Raw genomic sequence first — 22,223 nt, forward strand, 5'->3', positions numbered from 1 at the left:
TTTGTGCACATCATTTTCTATTAATAAATGGACTTTATATGAGTTTGTATTGCCCAGCACCCTCTTGGACAATACAAGACATACATTTCTGGGAGAAAGTCTGGGACTCGGAGTTTGCTGGTGCTGTCTTACAATGTAATTCATGAATGGCCGGCTTAGCACTCATATAATATAGCTAGGAGTGATTTACATGCTGGAGGCTGTATGTGAGCAGACCAGGAGTGGTTGTTCTCACAACAAAGCAGGGTAAAAGGTACCCCAGGCTGGGGAATTGAGAGGACGCAGCTGTCCATCAATCCAGATTGTACCCTGGATAACATCACACATCATCTCTAGGAGATTGTGATTAGTCCAGTGATCTCTGGGGTCTTACAAGTGTGTCACCTTCACCATAGTTGCAAGCTTTAAACAAACACTGTCTCAGTGGCAAAATATTATTCATTGTGGTCTCATTCTCACTGTAACAAAGACATTTCATTAGTGATCAATATTCTTATGAGATTTAAAAGAAGCAAAGTTTTGTCATACCTTCTTGTGACCAACTGTGAACACAAGTCAGAAAACTGATTGCTACTTAATCGTTTCTGATGTGATACAAATCCTTCCATTGACTTAAATGGGTACTGAATCAGGCCTCTCATTTTATGGTGTTTGTGGGAAACTGTTCTGAGATGGCAACACCATATTTTACAAAATGGATTTTTTTGTTTTGTTTTTGCAGATGACAAAGTTATTTAGGTGAATCAAGATAACAGAATAATGGGAAATTTCAGAGGGAACTAACAAAGCTAGGTAAACACCGGGCTGCCGACACTGGGGTGGAAGGGATAGTCTGATTTACTCATACACTTTCCTGGGTTTTAAATTTGCTGGGACCATTCGTAAAAAAGACTTGGGTCATTGTGGGTTGCTCAGTGGAAACCTCTGCCTATCTCAGTGACAAGAAGAGCTGAGCCAAGCTCTCACAGAGAAGAGAAGCAGTGTCCTTCTACATTTAGTTCTCCAGGCACTGCTGTTCAACCCCAGCACAACTCTATTATTGGGCACGGATCTGGTCCAGAACTGATGCCCTAACCAGACAAGAACCATAGTATGAAATAGGTGACAAAGGTATTAATGGCACAATAGCAGTCTCTGTGGTCCCTGTCTCCTTTGGGGCACATCAATGGCTACTCTCCCTGCCGGCAGTGCCCCCACAAACGGCATATCCCAGGCTTACACCTTGACAGACATTAGCTACTGCAGTCATTCTGGCTACAGCCATTTGCCATCCACTGAGGCCTCATGATTCTCCCATGCCAAAAAACAACCCATAATAAAGTGACCACGAAAGGGGGGAAAAAAAAGGTACATCTTTTTCATAGTAGGCTTTGTGTTGGTAATGGCAGCGAGTACTAGGATGCATACAAATGACCAGAAAATTATTTCCCACCAACCTCTGAAACTAGGAGCTGTGCCAGGAACTATAGGGTGCTTAGGTGTCTCATGATACACCAGTAGAGCAATGCCTGGGGGCTGTGGTGTACAAGAATGTGGCACAAATACTCTGTCTCCTCTCATGTCAACTCCCTCTCTCCAGCCGTCACTGAACTGAAAGGAAAGAATCCCTGTTATTTTGATAGACTGTATTTGAGAAAGCAAAGGCGACATTTTTCAAAGGTAGTTGACTAAGGAAGCAGAAAGGGACACTGTTGCAAATAGCAAACAAGCCAATATCATTAGGAATGCCCTAAGCCAGGAGGTCTAGGACAGCTGTGATTCTGCTCCTGACTTTTTCTTCTTGTTTTTTGATCAGTGGATTAGATTTTCATCTAAATTGCTTGTATATATAATCAATTTATGAAGTGGGGAGGTTAGCTGGGAAACGGATTACTAGAATTGCTATTAAGTGGGTTATCTCTGTTGGATTTCTTTTATTCTTATTTAGTCTTTTTCTGTTAGGCAGTCTATAAAATGTCCGCCACAAAGATCTACACACATTCTGTGGTCACTCACTATTGTGCCACCCATAAAAACAAGGTTTCATTAAAACAATGATGAATGGAAGTCAGTTCATTAAAGGAATTGGAGTTCCTTGTAGGAAGGTACAGTGAGGATCTGCAAGCTCACAGCAGTTCCGCAAGAGTTTTAAAAGATCTGGGTGAGGTGCTCACTGGACCATTAATGTTGATTTTCAATAAGTCTTGAGCACTGAGAAAGTTCCAGAACACTGGAACAAAGCTAATGTTGTGCCAAATTTTAAAAAGGGTAAACAAGATAATTATAGGTCTCTCAGCCTGACATTTGTACCAGGCAAGATAACACAGTGGCTGATATGGGACTCCATTAAAAAAGAATTAAAGGAAGGTAATATAAGTAATGCAAATGGAAAACTAGACCCTGTCAAACTAACTAGATTTTTTTTGAGATTACAAATGTAGTTGATAAAGATAATAGTGTTGATGTAATATATTTAGATTTCTATATGGCATTTGAGCTGGTATTTATGATATTTTGATTAAAAAACTAGAAAGATATAAAAGTAACATGGCACACATTAAATGGATTACAAGCTGGCTAAATGATAAATCTCAAAATGTAACTTAAAATAAGGAATTTTCTTCAAGTGGGTGTGCTTCTAGTGGGGTTCCACTGGGATCCATTCCTAGCCTTACACTATTTAACATCACTATTTATCAGTGGCCTGGAAGAAAATATAAAATAATCTACAAACTATCAGTGATGACACAAAAATTGGGGACTGGCAAATAATGAAGACGACAGGTCACTGATTCAGTGCAATCAGTATCACCTGATAAACTGAGTGCAAGCAGTGTTACATTTAGCCATATTAAAATGTGACGTATACATCTAGGAATGAAGAATGTAGGCCATACTTACAGGATGGGGGACTCTATCCTGGGAAGCAATAAAACTGTTGATGGATAATCAGGTGAACAGGAGCTCCCAGGGTGATGCTGCGACCAGAAAAGTTAATGCAATCCTGAGATGCATGAACAGGGGAATCTGAAGTAAGAGTTATTTTACTTTGGTATTTGGCACTGGTGTGCCACTGCTGAAATACTGTGTCCAGTTCTGGTGCCCACAATTCAAGAAGGATGTTAATAAATTGGAGAGGATTCAGAGAAGAGCCAGGAAAATGATCATCACTATTGTGACATTTTATACCTTGGGGGAGCGTCCTGTAAGCCCCATATTCCTCATTTATATATAATTGTGATCTTGCATATAAAGCATGCCATGTAAAGTATCAGGGAAAAGGTTATGATCTGCTGAAAGCCATTGTTCTATCCAAATATGTATATCTGTGTATATCAATGCATATGAAATTATAAGAATTGTGTTGTATGGTTTTCACTAAAATATGCTGTGGGTTTGGGAAGTGCCTAGATACTAGCTCTTCAGAGACAATGACAAGGGAAGAAGTAACCTATGCCCGGGTGGGTGCTGAACAGACATCACCAGCCATTGTCCAGCAGATGAGTTATGATTCAATGACTCACTCACAGGAAACCCATTAGGGTATTGCTTCACCTTGTAACTCAGCAATGCCCACCATACATGCCTGGACTTGTGTTCTCCAAGCACATGGACTAAGGGTATAAAACAAAACACAGAGGCCACATGCTTGGCCTTTCTCCTGCCCCCACCTATGCTGCAAGCAACAAGGACACTCCAAAGACTGAAGACTCCAACAGAGGAGACTGACCCCGGTTTAAGGGACAAACCTGTATATTAAGGACTGCAATATCTGGTGGGGTGAGAAAAACTGCTTAATCTAGATGTTGCCCAGTCTAATAGGGTTGAGAGTTTAGACTGCATGTTTATATTTTATTTTATTTTGGTAACTAACTCTGACTTTCTGTTTATCACTTATAATCTATTTTTGTAGCAATAAATTTGTTTAACTGTTTATCTTTACCAGTGAGTTTGCCTGAAGTGTTTGGTAAGGGTGTTTGCTCAGGTTTACAAGACTGGGAGTATATCCACTTTCCATTGATGAAGTGGTGAACCAATTAATAAATTTGCACTGCTCATCTAGAGCAGTGCAAGACGGTATATTCCTGAGGTACAAGGCTGGGAGGATTTGGACGGTGCCTTTCTCTGTGGGAATGGCTCTGGGAGCATTCATGCAATCTAGCTGGGTGTCGGGCTCCTCATGCAGTTGTGCTGACTGATCACAGCACCTGGAGGGGCTTGCCGCTTGTCACTAGCAAGGCATTGTGAGAGAGAGCCCAAGCTGGAGAGTTAAGGGGGCACAGCAGTCCCACAGTCCCAGGCTGCACTCCGGGGATCCCGTCACAACTATAAGGCATGTTTTCTAATCCTGTAGATTCAGGAGCTCAATCTATTCATTTTAGCAATGACTTTGTGACTTGATTACAGTCTATAAGTATGTACATAGGGACCAAATATTTAAATAATGGGTTCTTTAGATCATGTTATATCTTTCTCTTTTAGACTAATGCCTGGAAATTGAAGCTAGACAAATTCAGACTGGAAATAAGGTGAACATTTTTGACAGTGTGGGTAATTAACTCCTGGAACAATTTATCAAGGGGCATAGAAGATTCTCTATCACTGAAAATTTTTAAATCAAAATTGGATGGCTTTTCTAAAAGATCTGCTCTAGGAATTATTTTGAGGACATTCTATGGCCTGTGTAATAGAAGAGGTCAGACTAGAAGATTACATAGGTGCTGGCTTCCTCCAGCCCCGGGGAGTGTTCAAACCCTCACTTTGCCTCTGGCCCCACCCAACCCCTTCCCCTGAAACCTCATCCCCGACCCGCCTTTTCCTGCCATCGCTCCACCCCGAGCCCTGCCCTCACCTGACCCCTTCTCCCAAGTCCCCACCCTGCCTCTTCCCACCCCGCCTCTTACCCACCTCTTTCTGCCCCCTCCCTTGAGTGTGCCCCATCTCTGCTCCTCCCCCTTCCTCCCAGAGCCTCTTGCACACCACGAAACAGCTGATTGCAGCGGGTCATAGGCATTGGGAAGCAGGTGGAGGAGTTGATTGCTGGAGGCACTGGGGAGGAGGGGGATAAGCTGGCTGCCAGTGGATGCTAAGCACTCACTAATTTTTTTCCATGGGTGAGCCAGCCATGGAGTCAGCACCTATGCTTCTGGCCTTGGAATCCATGAATAAGAAGGCATTGAAAAGTACACGGGGTAGGATGGGGGGGTGTTGGCATATCTTGAGTCGATTTACCTGGCCGTGAGGACGGCGGCGAGTCAACCGCTGCCGCTCCCCCATCGACTCCACTTCCGCCTCTCACCGTGGTGGAGTTCCAGAGTCGACAGCAGAGCAATCAGGGATCGATTTTATCGCATCTACACTAGACATGATAATTTGATTCCCGATAGATCAATCACTACCCGACGATCCGGCGGGTAGTGTAGACGTACCCTATGTTCACCAAATTGTCAAAAGCATTGGCTGAGGTTTCTTAATACAGTGAATCCAATGACCAATGAGAATATCTGAGGCAAAGAGAATCTTTTACACAGCTCTAATAATCGGTAGTAGTTACCTGATACCATGCAGGTTACTGCCTATTCAAATTATTTCAAGGAGTTTTGCATCTCTTTGTGTTAAAGTGAAACATGCTGTAATTTTAAAGATTACTAATGATTATTAACAAAGCCAAATTGCTTATTAATACCATGCATAGCATCATCTGTGGCTAGCACATTGCTGAACAGCAAGGCTTTAATGTGTTAGACAAGAGGCCAAAGAACTATCTCCATGGCAACATTGTAGAAATTTCTCCATACAACAATTGGATAGATTATTGAATCACAACTCATTTGAGCTGAATTTTTCTAAATAGCTCAAATATTTCCAGTTCCTAACATTTTTATCTTGACCATAGAAAAAGAGAAAATGTGTCAGAGGGAGAAGTCTGAATGAAAAGGCTGATTTTAGAAAAGTTAAAATAAATCCATTCCATGTCACCTAGGTAAAGAAAAATTGGGGATTTTAAACTGTTCCTTCCCACACAGGCCATGCAGAATCTACCATCCTCCATCATTTATCTGTTCCCTAAGTGCATCCAATCAGAAATAGCTTCATCTGGTGATCAAAAATTGTCTTTGAGGGGTGGAATCTGATGGCCCCTGGTTCCATAATTTCCTGAGAACAACTGGGCTTCTTATTGGGTAAACAACACCATCTTCGATTTTTCTCAGTGCCTAGCTGAGATCAACAACTGGATGAACAAAGCAAATGTGAGTAGGATGGAGGTGCTTTGTAGAAAATTGCTTTCTCCACAACATTCCCTTCTATTAAGGGCATCTCCCCAAAAGACTTAAGTCATTTTGTAAATCTTGGAGTCCTTTTGGATTCCTTAAGGCTCCAGTGTGCCCAAATAGCCATAGCTGCAAAGAATGTTGTTTTCTATCTCTATCTGGCTAGAAAACTTCACCCATCCTATCAGGTTATGGTCTTTGTGACCTAAGGACCTGGACAAGATAACATAACCAGGGTCTTTTATAGCAAAGCAATTTTTTAAAAGAAGTCAGCAATTGTGATTTCACATGGATTCCTATGAATACTTTCATTTTATTTAGATTCCATTTGTTTAATTCAGATTTGTCCTCCCCATTCCTTTGAATTTCAGATCCATGGACCCAAAAGACTCAGAGCAAAACTGAAATGAAATTGCCATGTTTTACTTGATTTCCCCACTGAAATCCATGGTAAGCTCCACACTCAGACTGTAAGTTTTTGGGGGCAGGGACCATCTTTTTGTTATGCACATATACAGTACCTAGCACACTAGGGAACCAGTACTGACTGAGATCTATAGGTGCAATCACAATACAAATAATAAATAAAATCAAGGTTTACTGCAAACTACATGATTTTGAGGCAAAACTATGAATCAGCCCAGAACAAGACTCGGGTTAGTTCAGAAGATATGTGAATCCAAAACAAAATTCAGAGTATGTTTTAAAGTACATAAGCAGACAAGTGTCTGGCTTTGGGTTTCCATGACAAATACGTAGCACAGTTGTATTTTAAATGCTCTGAAAAAAATCCATTTGTGCTTATTAAAAACCCCACACACTTGAATCTGATTATCTCTAACAAACTTAGATAGGATGTTTTCAGTTTCCTGGCAACAATTAATTATTTTAATAAGCAGCAACAAAACCACCTTGAAATCAAGTCAAGCATCAAATGAAATTAAAATTTGAACTGGAATCTTACTATTTACCATCACTGATCTTACTGGTCATTATATTTATTTCTCTTTATTCCTTTTTCTCCTGCAATATCTTAAGGCTCAACAGCAAAATGGGGGCAAGGTCATTTAAAAACATGAGGCACCAAATGAATGGCTACAGGTAAAATCTCTTATATCCATGAAGTTTTCATTTATTTTAAAAGCAGGAAGATTTAATGGAACATTATTGAAGCTTTTAATCATCCCTCTTGAGATATTCATCTGCAGGGATCCTGTAGTAAGGCTGCTGATTTTGAAAAGGATTGAAATAGCTCATGCCTAAATTGAACAGCAGAATCCTCACAGCAGGAAGTCAGAATTAAACACTAAATAAAATATACACAAGTATTTCGTCTCTTTCATTAGAAGTTCAATTACAAGTGACTGCAGTAGGGCCAAATTGCAGTCCCACTGAATTCAGAGGTAACACTTACAAATTGGGACCGGCATTGGGCCATGAATATCATCCCACTAAGTGTCAGTTAGGGTATGTCTTCACTACCCGCCGGATCGGTGGGTAGCAATCGAATTCTCGGAGTTCGATATATCGCGTCTCATCTAGACGCGATATATCGAACTCCGAACGCACTCCCATCGACTCCGGAACTCCACCACTGCGAACGACGGTGGCGGAGTGGACGGGGGAGCTGCGGACGTCGATCCCGCACCGTGAGGACGGGTAAGTAACTCGAACTAAGGTAGTTCGACTTCAGCTACGCTATTCGCTATTCGCGTAGCTGAAGTTGCATACCTTAGTTCGACCCCTCCCCCTAGTGTAGACCAGGCCTTAGGCCCTTCAGAGCATAATCTCCACCTCTAAAGACCGACTTTCTTATTACTCATGTTCCTTGCTCCTGTTTTCAGAAAAGAATTAGTATGAATTATAATAATTTATTTTTGTTTCAGAACTTGATCTACTTAATTGGATGTATCCAAGTTAAGCAAAAGTTCCTCCTTCTTCTGCTTTCCTACATAATCTAAAACCCAGCAATCAAGCCTTGCCAGCTCTGAACCCAGGACAGTCTCTGCTTACTTGGAAGCTATTTAATCTAAAAGATCACAGAAGAATTCACCTCCTCCTCCTCTACACTACCCAGGGCCAGTGCAAGGATGTTTTGCGCCCTAGGCGAAACTTCCACCTTGCGCCCCCTCCGCCCTGAGGCGCCCCCTTGCAACAGCTCCCCACTCTCCGCCCTGAGGCACCCCCCTGCCCCAGCTCACCTCTGCTCCATGCACGAGCACCCCGAGCACGCCATCACTGCTTCACTGCCGCAAGCCTGGGAGGCGGGAGAAGTGAAGCAGCTCACCCCTGCCCCGCCTCCTCCCCGAGCACGCTGTGGGATGGAGCGGCTGCTGCGCTGGGAGGGAGAGGGAGTCTGAACCTCACCGGCAGCCCAGGGATTCCCCTGGGTCAGCGTGCCACTAGCAGCCCAGGGGTTCCCCTGGGTCAGCGCGCCGCCAGCAACCCCAGGCTGCCGGCGGCACGCTGACCCAGGGGAACCCCTGGGCTGTCGGTGGCGGCTCAGACTCCCTCTCCCTCCCAGCGCAGTGGCTGCTGAAACACTTTAAAAAAATTTGGGGGGCACCGCTTTTTGGCACCCCCAAATCTTGGCGCCCTAGGCAACCGCCTAGTTGGCCTAAATGGTAGCACTGGCCCTGACACTACCAGTGCATCTATTTTCTTCAGGAGCACTTATTTTTCTTCACTTGCACATGTCACTGGAAGGATTTCTGATAATATCAGTTCCTTAGGCTGTCATCTTCAATTGTCTTTTAAGGTCTCTGAATAATTCATCATCCTATCAAACCAGGCTTTCACTGAATCCCAGGTAGACTATAATCTGTGAACATTCCTCAGCAGGCTTTAGAATAATTTGGCACCCATATTGTTGTGTTATCAGCTGAGGCACCTAAGTATCCAGATACTATATTTTTTTCCTTTATATAGACAGTAATACTGTCCCCTCTTCCCTCCTGCCCCTACTACCTACTACCTTTCACTGCTTTTATCTTGGTCACTTTGCTTCTTTAACTGCCTGGATAGGACTGGGATTTTCAAAAGTACCTTAAAACACAAGGCACCCATCTCCGATTGACTTTCATTGAGAGATAAACACTTCCCTTTGATTCTTCTGAAAATCCCAGCCCAGAACTGTATTTTGGCAGCTGAATGTTATGATGTTTACTTGTTTGCAGGATTGTTGTAGCTGTGTTTGGTCCCAGGATATGAGGTTTCAATTTTCTTCTTGTCAGCAGCATTAATCCCAGTGCTTCTGCTCAGTACGTGATGGTAACTACCCTTTTTATATAATGAGCCGTTGCTAAGTTCTCTCTAAGGAGCTGCCACAGCGAGGAGAGAGGGGAGAGATGCTCTTCCCCAGCCCCAGAGCTACTGTGGTGAGGAGAGGTGCCTCTCACGCCCAGCCCAGATGCTGCCGTGGGGAGAGAGGGCAAGGGGGAGTCCTCTCTCTCCACTGTGGCCCCAGGGCAGCCTGAACCCCAAGCCCCTCATACCCAGTCCCACCCCAGAGCCCACACCCCCAGCTGGAGCCCTCATCCCCCTGCATCCCAACCCTCTGCCCCAGCCCTGAGCCCCCTCCCACACTCCATACCCCTCAGCCCCACCCCCGCCAAAATTCATTCCACACATGCATGGGAAAAATTTGAGGGAACACTGTGTTTGGTTCTCCATAAACAAGCTCATGATGAGAAAGAGCATTGTGGTATAGGCTGTGATGTTTAGAATTTCATAAGCAAGCAATAGAAATACCTATTCAAAACTTTTAAGAGTGTCACTTACAGCTAGCTGACACATTCTTCATTATTTCTGCAGAATTTTGGACATTTTTTTCTTATGCATTGGTCTTTGAGGACTATGGACTGAGTAGTTCATGCCACAAGATGATGAGTGTACAAGTAATTTGCAAGAAGAGGTTTTTTCCCCTGTGATGAAAGTGACTTGTGAGTAGGTGGGCCTTAGCACCTGCCTAGAATTATTACTAAGCCTAATCAATTTTTTCAGAAATATATCTATCACTATACTGTTGCTATGACAACATTTTTCTACAAAGCCTGAAAACAATTACATGAATTACTATGATGCGAATTAACACACGGCAAAAAAAAATTCAAAAATACAATTCAAATAGATATCCATATTATAATTAAAACATCAGCAAAGTGCCTAGACTTGAAGCTCCTTCATTTTTGCTTTAATCTCTCTCATTGCCCAGTAAAGCCTTCAGTAATTCCAAAATGCACTTCATTATTTGAATGATTGAAAGTCACATGCCAAATATGGTAAAAAGAGCACTTCCAAGTGCTATTGTAATTCTTAAATTATATGCTTAACATTCTCAGTTTCTGTGTTGGGTGAGTGGAGTCTAATGTATAAATCTGTTAAAAACAGCTCATCAATGTTTTTTAAAAAGTCAAAATAATTAATAAAACATAGGGTCAATTTTTTATCTAGTAAATAGTACACTTATATATACCTAGAAAGCACTACCATGTTGTAAAATATCGAAGAGTGAATACTTCAGTTCTTAAACATTGAATAAATCAAAGAAATACACCCATCAGCTACAAAAGAATTCCAGCCGTAGCTATTGTGAAGTATTGGGATGCTTATTTGTATTTTGATCTTTATAATCTTTTTCATAGGGTATGTAATTTTTCAGTATTGCCCTATGACATTTTTCAGAATGCTATTTTATCACACCTCTGTTTAAATATTGTGCAAAACATATGAGTAGTAAGGAAAATAGGAGCTACTTCATTAAACTTGTGGTGCCTGGAGGGTCCTTGAAGATATGATTCATCATTTTACCTGTCAAACCTGCACTTCTGAATGACAGAGATCTGTAGCTGTTCTTGACTCCCTCCTCCCACTTTGCACTCAAGTGTTCTCTAGCTTGAAAAAAAACCCACAGAAATATCATGAACTGTTCCCTTATTAGTAAACAGGAAACTTTTTCAAGTAAAATCCATCCTCCTACATAAGGAACCAGAAATAAAATACCAGAAATCTGTTGGTTGCTTAGTAAAGGTGATTCTGCTTATCCTGACTGGTGTGGGGCAGCAAGACATCTGGGTTCACATGTGGGTTAGCTGAACTATGCTGCTAGTTATAAAAGCCTCCTATGGAGAGGAGGTTTGTGAATCAAAGGGGGTTATTTCTCAGGTGATTTCTCTAGAGGCTCATCTAGGATCATGTTATTCTTGTTGGAGCTGGCATAAAGCTACAGTCCGGGGAGGCAAGATTAGGCAATTTTACAAGGAATGGGGGAGTTTGTTTAAAGCTCCTGAAAACAGCTGGGGATTGTTTTTAAAAGGATCCTCCATTTTGCAAAGGGCTGAATTAAATGTGCTTGAGGAAAAGGCTCTTTATCAGAAGCAATGGTTCTGAAAGATTTTAAAAAGTATTCTACTTTTCGTGTATCTGTGACATGCTTTTTGTATCCACACATCTACATTAGTTAACTGTCCACAATACACCTACATACTAAGGTGACCGGTGCCCTATAAATACTACATAGCACAATGTTAATTTCTAACTTTTGAAAAACAAGTTTGCCATGGAGTGTAAGGAATTGGGGCTTGATTCACACACGTACTTAGTGTCTATGTCCAAAATGTAGATGCCACTGACATTCTCAAACAGACCCACTGCTCAGCTGCTGCTTAATCCTGTAGGCACATAAAGTCCCCTACATTTCTGCTAGTAGGCATGAGCAAAGATGCCTAAATTCTGATACCATCCCACAGAAAAATCTTCTTAGAGCCCTAGTGCAAGCCAAAGCCTCAGCAGGCTTCTCAAACTAGGTGTTCCCCCACCTATCTTGCCTGAGGTGCTTAATATAGGAGGTGTGCTTTGAGCAGGATTACTGGATTAGACCCTGCATCAAAGAAATCTGGGATTATTGGGGCAAATGCATGTGCATCCCAGAATATCCAACAGCCCAGTAGTTAAGGCATTGCCTTGGAGGTGGGAAACCCTGGGTTGAATCCCCACTTACCTGCTTTTGAACAGGAACTTGAACACAGGTCTCTGACCTCCAAAATGAGTGTCTCCTAACCACCAGGCTACTGGATATTCTGGGATTGGGGCTTTCTCAGTTTCTCCTGTTTGTGCTGTATGAACAAATATTTATTGGTGCAAGGCCAATGAAAATGGATTCAACTACCTCCCAGGTGAGAGCCCTAATCACCAGACTATTCAGTTAATTTCTCCCCCTCTCTCTGGCCCAATGAATATTTAAATGATTTATATGAAGCAGAATAGCTCAAAGAAAAGAGCTTGGGAGACTTGTCACAGTTTCAGGGTAACTGCATCTGTATTCCCCCCACTTCATGGTCCACTCCAGAAGTAACCAGTCAGGTCTCAGAACTCCAGCCATTACCTGACTCTGGACAGGGACCTGTATCCCAGTTCCTTATGACCAGAAGTTTTAGGGCTGCACAGTCTCTTGCCATACACTGTGATATCCCCAGCAAGTCAGTCTGCCTAAAGGCCAGCCCCTGTGCTGTGCATCTCTCCAAGGCCTATGACCAGTGCATGCCAGCAATTATCACACAGCTCTTTCTCAGCCAACAAGGAAAAAGCATCATAGAGAAAACATATTTAAAAAAAAACAATAAAAGGTCCTAGATGCTTACTGAATAGACCAACAATCACTCTTCAGTCCTATGGAGCCCTGATAGGTCAAAGTCTTTCCAACCTTTCAGCAAAGATTGAGGTTCCCTTAGGGCCAGAGGTGCTGTCTGTCTACTGGATCAGAGAAAAGGTTGAGAGTTAGTTTAAACTCAGCCCTTTATACCCAAAGACTTGCTTGGTCACCAAACCTCCTGAAAACAGGTAAACCACTCTCCCCACCCCCATTCCCCAGGAGGTCAAGCTTCAAAGGCTGGATATCTACATAGCCTTGGGATCTTTACATTAATCACTCCACAGTGATTCCAGGAACACACCAATACACAACCTCTACTGATACAAAGGGCTATGAATATTGTCTGGCCCACTTTAATATAGTGACAGGTTTCGGAGTGGTAGCCATGTTAGTCTGTATTAGCAAAAAGAACAGGAGAACTTGTGGCACCTTAGAGACTAATACATTTATTTGAGCATAAGCTTTCATGGGCTAAAACCCACTTATCTTCCTACTGTATGTTCCATTCTATGCATCCGATGAAGTGGATTTTAGCTCACGAAAGCTTATGCTCAAATAAATTTGTTAGTTTCTAAGGTGCCACAAGGACTCCTGTTCTTTTTAATATAGTGGTTTTTAAAGATATGCTTGTGTTCACCATGTCTGTCACAAGACTCACCCCAGAATACTCAATGAGCTAGTAGTTGGGAACTCAGCTGGGATGTAAGAGAATTGGCTTTGGGTCCATGCTCCAAATCAGGGATTTGAATACGAGTTTCACACATGCCAGCTAAGGGCCCTGGCCCTTGGACTATCATAGGGTGGGAGGAGTTTCACAAGAAAGGGCTAACCTGGTTTAAGCACCTAACTCTATTGGCCCCAGAGAATTTTTCTGGCATGATCCAGTGAGTGAACTATCTTTCTCTTATTCTAGTCTCAATGGGTTCCACTGTGTGACTTTAAAAATAAAAGGCCTCATTTCTGCACCATGGAAGCTTGTACAAGGCAACATCACTCCAAAACCAATAAATTAAGGGCATTATTGTATGATGTGCTGAGTATCCTTGACTCCAGTTTAAGTCCATGGGAGTTGAGGGCATGTGCCTTAAGGGCTCAACTTTGAAATGCACCATCACAAAGAAAATTCTATTCAGGCAAAATTGAAGTTCATATTCCTCCCCCTTTTTGCTTATGGTACTTAATACTAAAAGAACAAGACGACATAAACACATTTACCAAAATTCAAATGCAAGAGTTAAGCCACTGAGAAATAATGTAATGTCTTAGTTGTTTTACATCCCTGCAGTTAACACACATTCTTGATTTATCTGTTATGAAATGTTTAAAAACAGCACATCTATATGTCATGAGGACAATAAAGCTATATTAATACCAATTTTGCTTATGTACACCTAAAATGTACCATTGTAAGGAAGTTAAAGTTTTGATGTGTGCAGTAAAGAAAATGTCAAGCTGTAAGAAAAAACAGTGTGGACCTCAGCCTTCCATAAAAACCACATACTTTACTAATGCTTGGAAGTGAATATGGACTAACAAGAGCTGGCTAATTACAATTATTTTCTTTAAAATACACACCCTCCAAATCTTTCACAAATAAAAAAATCAACAGGGTTTAATTATGGCTTAATTAAGACTCATGTCTAAATAGCTGTAGAATTTCACAGTGTGCAGACACACAGGGATGATCTGGTTCCTAAGTGCACCTCTGTTGTTTTTTTTTAAACAACAACAAAAAAGACAAACCTTCCTCTTTCTTCCTCAACAGCTGATCTATAGGATGGACTGATTGGACTGTATAGTCTGGATACAATCCTTACTATTCTCTTTGTGGATACATAGCTCCCATTAGGAGCAATTACAGATCTGATGAACTCTAGAGACTAGACCTCTAAGGCCTTGTTTACAGTTTGAGCACGAATTTAAATAAATTGAGAAACCAATTTAATTACATCTGTGCAACACCCTGGCATGAACACTCTTACTTGGTATTAACAGTGTCATATTTCAGAGATTCAGAGATTCCAAGAACAGAGAGGACTATTGTGATCATCTAGTCTGCCCTCTATATAAGACAGGCCATAGAACGTTCCCAAAACAATTTCTAGAGCAATTTTGTTTAAGCTAGTAAAATATCATATTTAACAGAAATCAAAATAGAATACTCTTAATCTAAAGTAAGTGTTTTCAAAGCAGAGGGATTTAGCTGAATCAGTTTCTAAACCAACTTAGTTAGATGAGTGCTCAAACTGTTTTCAGACCAGCCCTAAGACTTGCTGGGTTTATTGCTGGTTCCTTGCATCTTGATACCTCTTTAAGTGGATATTGTAAGTTATCACATTTTGCCTTATTTTCTTTTTCTTATTGGTATTGGGCCTGTTTCTTCAATGGCTTGCACCTTCAGTAATCATTTCCTAAGTGCATAGTGGCTGTAAAATGGTACCAGCCTGATCTGGTAGTGATTTACATCCATTTTGCTCTGAAGTTAATGATCATACAAAATTCCATGCAATGGTGAATCAGGTCCAGGGACTTTGAAATAACAGATATTTTTAAAAATAATACAGTAAGGCTTCAAGATCTATGGATAACCCCCTCACAGAGTAAAGACACAGGGTGAAATCGTGACCCACTGAAGTCAATGGGAGATTTCACCCGGCACAGACACTAATCTTTTCTCTGTCATGAAACAAACCAGTTTTCACTAGGTTTCTGAATAATGACTTTTGGAAAAGACTAAAATTATAATTCTCACACTTGGGAGCCATGCTCCAAATCACTTAGCCATACTATAGATATCTGTTGCATACTCTGCACTCTTTCTGTTCATGGCTGTTCCACTAATATCATTAGACGCTCTATCCATGGAACAAATGGATGCAGTGTATACAACACAGAGCCCCACTATGATAAGAAGAGATTTTTACCCTTTTCAAGAAGTATTGCAAACCACCATGTTACTATAGTTTATAAAGTCATTCTCATTACATTTTTTGTATCAGATAAGATAGTGGCTGATAGGAAAAACAAACATAAAAATAGAATTAATAAAGTTTTCTGTATGCTGAAACATTTTTGTTACATATTGATAACATTCAAGAAAGTCAATGGATACAAAAATAGATTTTTTTTTATTCTGGACACCTTGTATTTTAATTTCAATGCAGTGAAAATCTGTATAAGGTGAGGTCTCTGACCTTTATCTTACTGACTAAGATAGTAGTGAAGCAAATGCAAAAAATAATGTCTGATTGTTTTGCCCTTGTATGAACAATGCAAGAGCTCTGAAATTCAGCATGTGTACATTTGCATCAATTCCAGGAAATGTTATCTTCAAATACCATCTGAATGACAAGATAAACAGACTGTTCACAAATGGAATTTTCTAACTTTTTTAAATTTTTAAACAAGTGAAATTTCTACTGCAGTCATTGTAACCACAGTTTAGTTTCCATCTTATTTCATTGACTGACAGCTGTAGAAATGTCATAGTGACCTTGAAAATAGAACTAGTGTATGAACACAGGAGAAGAGCAAAGACACTGAAATACGGTAGGAGTTCTTCTCAGGATTCAGTTCCATTAATGGTGTCTATTTACTTTTTGCTTAAAGTACAGTAGGCAGGGAGTTAGATTTCCTTTTAACCCTCCCTCAACCCGATGGCCAACGCGACAGGAGGGTCAAGTGCTGCAAGGATAAATGAAAGAACTGTTGAACAAGGTTAATGTCAGGAGGGACAACCAGATTCAGTAAAGAGTAGGCATCAGGCCAGAAGTAGGGTAGGAGGTGGCAGTGAAGTGTTTGAGGTGTATGAATATTATTATTGCTGTCACACCAGCACATTGATTCTGTACATCATACAAGCTCCTTCTCCCACTTCACATGCATCCTCAAAATCCACTTTCCCCCCTACAAGTTCCCAGCAATGACCTTCCTTCTCATACTAACCAAGACAGACAGTTTTTTTATTTTTAAAGGAATCAAAGTGATGCAGTTCAATCATTTCATGTTCTGTGAAGAGTTACCTTTGTGGGTATCATCTTTCCCACCATCATGCACACATTGTCTCTAACCTTGATGGGAAACTCTTTGAGGCTGGGAATTTATGTCTCTATGCAGCACCATGCACATTGATGGCATTATATACAAATGAGTATCATGAACACTTATACCAAGTTTGTTCTTAACTGAGCTATTTATAAACTGCCTTTCCTCATCCTCCTATGTCATAATGCATGGGTCAGTAATCCTATAACAATGTGCAACACAATTATCAATCAAAAAGGAAACCTACAAAAAGAGGAAACATGGAAAAATTGCTAATGATGAGTACAAAAGAATAGCGCAAGCATGTAGGGACAAAAATCAGAAAGGCTGAGGCACTGAATGAGTTGCAACTAGCAAGAGACATGAAAGGCAATAAGAAAAATGTTCTATATATTGTGATAGACCCAGGCCAGTTGGGTACAGAAGAATAGCAGAAGGAAAATATACTAGCCACTGGATTAACAGTTTTCTGTTCCCTGGCTGACCAGAGCAGGGGCTGCTCCAGGCTAATGAGAACACCTGACTCTAATTAACCTGCAAAGAGTCAGGTGAGGCCATTAAGCTATTGTGACCACCTGACTCTAATTAAGGCCCCGCTGATACTATAAAAAGGGCTCACTCCAGTCAGGCAGAGGAGAGCTAGGGAAGAGGAAGTGTGGGTGAAGGGCTGGTTAATGAAGACACATGCAAACCATTGTTAAGGGAGCCCTAAGGTAAGAGTGATAAAGGAAGAAGCAGGAGAGCTGTGGGGAAGTGGCCTAGGAAATGCAGCAACTCTGGCAGTGAAAGGTTGGCTGCCAACAGCTGCTACCATTAGGGTCCCTGGGCTGGAACCCAGAGTAGAGGGTGGGCCCGGGTTCCCCCCAACCCACCACTACAGGAACATCTCCTGGAAGGGGAAGTCAGGTCCCTGTCAGGACAGGAGGCTGAACAGAGACGCTGGGAGTTCTCTCACCAACCTCCTTGCAGCCTATGATGAAAAGGGCTCAGTAGACTGTAACTCTGGCCCTAGAGAGAGAAGGGCTACATGGAGCGTCACAGTGAGCCACTGAGGCTAGCATAAACCACCTAGAAGCACAGGACCCACGGGGGCAAGGTCAGAGCTCTGCCACAGTATACACATTAGGAGAAAGACAAAAGTAAGTGTACTACTACTTAGCAGGGAAGAGAGCTAACAACAAATGACACCAAGAGGACTGAGGTATTCTATGCCTATTTTGCCTCACTCCTCACTGAAAAGGTTAATTGTGACCAAATAATTGACACAGTTATTAACCACAAGGGGGAGGGAACACAAACCAAAACAGAGAAAGAACCAGTTAAAATATTTAAATATGTTAGATATATTTAAGTGGCAGGGCCTGATAAAATTTACTGTAGAGTACATAAGGAACTAGGTGAAGCAATCTCATTAGTAATTATCTTTAAGAACACGTGGAGGACAAGGGAGGACTGGAGAAGGGCAAACAGTACTATCTTTTAAAAAAGAAAGAGGACCTGGGGAATTATAGACAAGTCAGCCTAACTTTGATACCCAGAAAGATATTGGAACAAATTATTAAACAATCAATTTGTAAGCACCTAGAGGATAACAGATTGATAAATAATAGCCAGCATTAATTTGTGAAGAACAAATCAGGCCATACAACTTAATTTCCTTCTTTGACAGGGTGACTGGCCTAGTGGATAGGGGAAAAGCAGCAGACATGATATATCTTGATTTTTAGTAATGCTTTTGACAGAGTCCACATAATAGTCTCATAACGGAAGTTGGATGAAATCATCATCAGGTGGGTGCACAACTTGTTAAAAAAAACACACTCAGTAGTTACCATGTTTCACTGTTCACCTGGGGTCACAGAGGGTTCTGTCCTGGGTCTAGTACTAGTCAGTATTTTCATTAATGACTTGGATAATAGGGGTGGAAAGTATATTTATAAAATTTGCAGACACCAAGTTAGGAGGAGTTGCAGGCACTTTGGAGGCTAGGATTAGAATGCAAAAGGACATTGACAAACTGGAGAATTGGTCTGAAATCAAGAATTCAGTAAAGACAAGTGCAAAATACTACACTTGCAAAGGAAAAATCAAATACACAATTACAAAATGAGGAATAACTAAGGTAATACACTACAACACCCAGATCCTTTTCAGCAGTATCAAAAATTGAATATGAGCCAACAATATGATGCAGTTGCAAAAAAAGTCTAATCATCCTAGGGTGCATTAACAGGAGTGTCCTATATAAAGCATGGGAGGTAATTGTCCCGCTTTACTCGGCAATGGTGAGGCCTCAGCTGTAGTACTGTATTTAGTTCTAGGTGTCATGCTTTAGGCTAGATGTGGACAAATTGGAAAGAGCCAGAGGAAAGCAGCAAAATGACACAAGGTTTAGAAAATGTGACCTATGAGAAACTGTTTAAAAACAAAAAATGGGTATGTTTGGTCTTGAGAAAGAGAGTGAGAGGGGAACACTGATGATAGTCTTCAAACATGTTAAGGGCCATTATAAAAAGGATGATCTATTCTCCATGTCCACCAAATGCAGGCCAAAAAGCAATCAACTTAAATCTGCAGCAAAGGAGATTTAGGGTATATATTAGGAAATCTTTCTAGCTATAATGATAAGTACTGGAATAGATTTCTAAGAGAGGTTGTGGAATCCCCATACTAGAAGTTAAGAACGAAGTTAGACAAAACACCTGTCTGAGATGGTCTAGGTATATTTGGTCCTGCCTCAACACAGGGAGATGAACTAGAGATGACATCTTGAGTCCCTTCTAGCCCTAATTTCTATGATTGTGACCTCAAAGCTGGACACGAATATTCGGTAGGCTGTGTTTATTTTCATGGTATGACCAAGATACTGACTATCATGTTTTAGATTCATAGTTCTACCATGCCTGTGGCTTCCCATCTCCATCAAACTGGCTTCTGCACAACAATAGGGTATTCCATCAGTCCATCACCTGCCTCACACACGTCTACTTCCCCAAACTGGATCCAACAGCATGAAGGACAGGAGCACTCCAAAACCTGCTGACTCCTCCAACTCTCTTAGCTACTACTAAATTAAACATTATTGAAATCTATCATCACAAACAGGATCTGACCCTGCAATAACCCAAGAGCAGCAGGCACTGGTCCACATCTTGCAGCACTATGCTGCTGGCTGGGTAGGGACATGGCTCCTTCACAGGGCATTGACAGCTGGGCATGCCCACTGAGAGCAGAAGGGAGTACTGTAAGAACAGCAAAGAATTGCTGCCATTGTTCTTCGGTCTAACAATTGCTTCTATTTTATGTTTGGAACTGCCGTTAAAAACCATTTGTAGATCACAGCTGCTGCTTACCATGGTAGCTTTGCCCATGAGACTCTGTGGTTCTTGTGCTCCACTGTGTGCAGGGACTGTCTGTTCAGCAAGTTTACTTCAAGGTTCCACTATTTGTATTTAGAGCTAGCTATAGCAGAAGGCCACTCTTTCAGTGACTCAACATAGCAACTGAGATGATCAAACTGGAACAGCTCACCTGCACATGATACAGCCTTGCAGTAGGTCAGGAACTACTGTCCCCACACAACTGTCATGCTATCCTGTTTGTGGTCTCAAACAAACTGAAGACCTTTTAGTTCTGTTTTAGGGTTCTTGATTTGGTATGTGTCTGTGTATGTTATATGGGCAGAGTATGAAACCCCCATTCTGGGATCTTCTCAGGTTTGTTGCTCATTAATTATTAGTTCTAGGCCTCAGAGGGTATTGATCATAGATGGCTGTTCATAAAATAAGTTGATTCGAGTTGATTATTTGATTTAATAAAGTTATAATCACAAGATGTCACATTCCACTCATTCAATAAGATGGCTGAGTGCCCACTCTCAGCAGGGAAGAATTTGGCACCAAAATTCTGACTTTCATTTTCATGTGTTAATGCCATAATATGGAAACTCATGCTTAGATTTTCCTTTTTTGAGGAGTGGGGGGAGGGCATTCCAAATAACATTTTCATTGTTTTTTAAATGTTCTCTAATTTGATATTTAAAGCTTTAGCAGCACCCTGCATTTTTCTAGGTTCTCTAGTGTTATAAAAGCTGTGCAGGGGGAGCATAAGATTGTTTTACTGCTGTGAGATCATGCAGTGACAAGAGGGTATTTGTGGTATTGGAGACTGTGCCTTTAAGAGCTCAGGTTCCCAGACAGGTGCTAGTGTTATGCACAAATGGTTAGAACTGGGCACAGAATGAAAAACTCTTGCAAGCACCTTAAGCTCTGAGTGATCACTGAATACCAGCTGGTACCATACGTAAAGAAAAATTAAGAAGATTCCCAGAGAGGAAGAATGGAGCAGTTAATAGCTCCACCAGAGCTAAAACTCTGGAAGTGTGGAAAACAACTTGTACCTGCAAGCAATTGGGGACAGTAAAAAGGGAAGACATTCAGCAGGTAGCCTTATTTTTGACAGTGGCTGGTGCTAAAGCACTTCATCTGTTTAATAGTTTTCATTTAACTCAGTCAGAGGCAACTAATTATGAAATCATAATACTGAAATCTGAGGTGCACTGCACTCTACCTGGAACCAGACACAGGATAAATCAGATCTCTTGCACACAGCTTAAGCACTGCGTGATCACTGAATACCGCATAGTACAGGAGCGGGACATTTTCCAGGCCCCTTTTGCCAATGGCAATAAAGCAGTTCATGGTCAGTTTCAGTTAACATAGGCCTCCCATAAATAAAATTACTTTTTATGCCCATGGACTAAGGCCAAATCTGCCTTCTCTATTGGAGTGTATCCACACTCAGTTTTTTAGTGCCTGTGACGCATAAGTTACTAGCCTCCAGTTTTGGCCATAATGTTGTAAGATATGCCAACACTCTCCTTGGAGGCATCTGTGCATGACTTTTTTTGTGTTTACTGTCATAGTACTCAGGACTACAGCCTATTTAACTCATTTAGATTTGCAACCCATGTCCATTGAACATCTTTGCACAATAACACTCAGGATGCTGGTTCAGGCAACTGATTAGGCACAAAGTTCCCTACATAGTTCACCCTTCCAAAGAATCTTCATACCTCTTCTTTGGCTGTTTTGGGTAGGCATGTTGGTTATGGTCTTAACCTTATTGTGATCTACCTCTCTACATTGCTGGTTTGACATACCTGAGAGAGAATGAGTTTTTTTATTTATTTCTGTTCAGCCCAGAATTTCTGGCTTGTTCTAAAGCTGCTTGGAGCCCCTAGTTATGCTATTTTATTGCTCTCCCCCCCCCCAAAAAAA

At 41.4% G+C, this 22,223-nt stretch overlaps 1 long non-coding RNA gene across 1 annotated transcript; it reads left to right on the plus strand.

Moving 5' to 3' along the window:
- Positions 1-17,608: 17,608 nt before the first annotated feature.
- On the plus strand, positions 17,609-20,185 carry LOC120405733. The gene is made up of 3 exons (XR_005598813.1): positions 17,609-17,657; positions 18,614-18,734; positions 19,829-20,185. It is a non-coding gene; the product is annotated as an uncharacterized LOC120405733 (long non-coding RNA).
- Positions 20,186-22,223: the final 2,038 nt, after the last annotated feature.

The sequence above is a fragment of the Mauremys reevesii genome, linkage group 5, assembly GCF_016161935.1.
Source record: "Mauremys reevesii isolate NIE-2019 linkage group 5, ASM1616193v1, whole genome shotgun sequence".
Lineage (NCBI taxonomy): Eukaryota > Metazoa > Chordata > Testudines > Geoemydidae > Mauremys > Mauremys reevesii.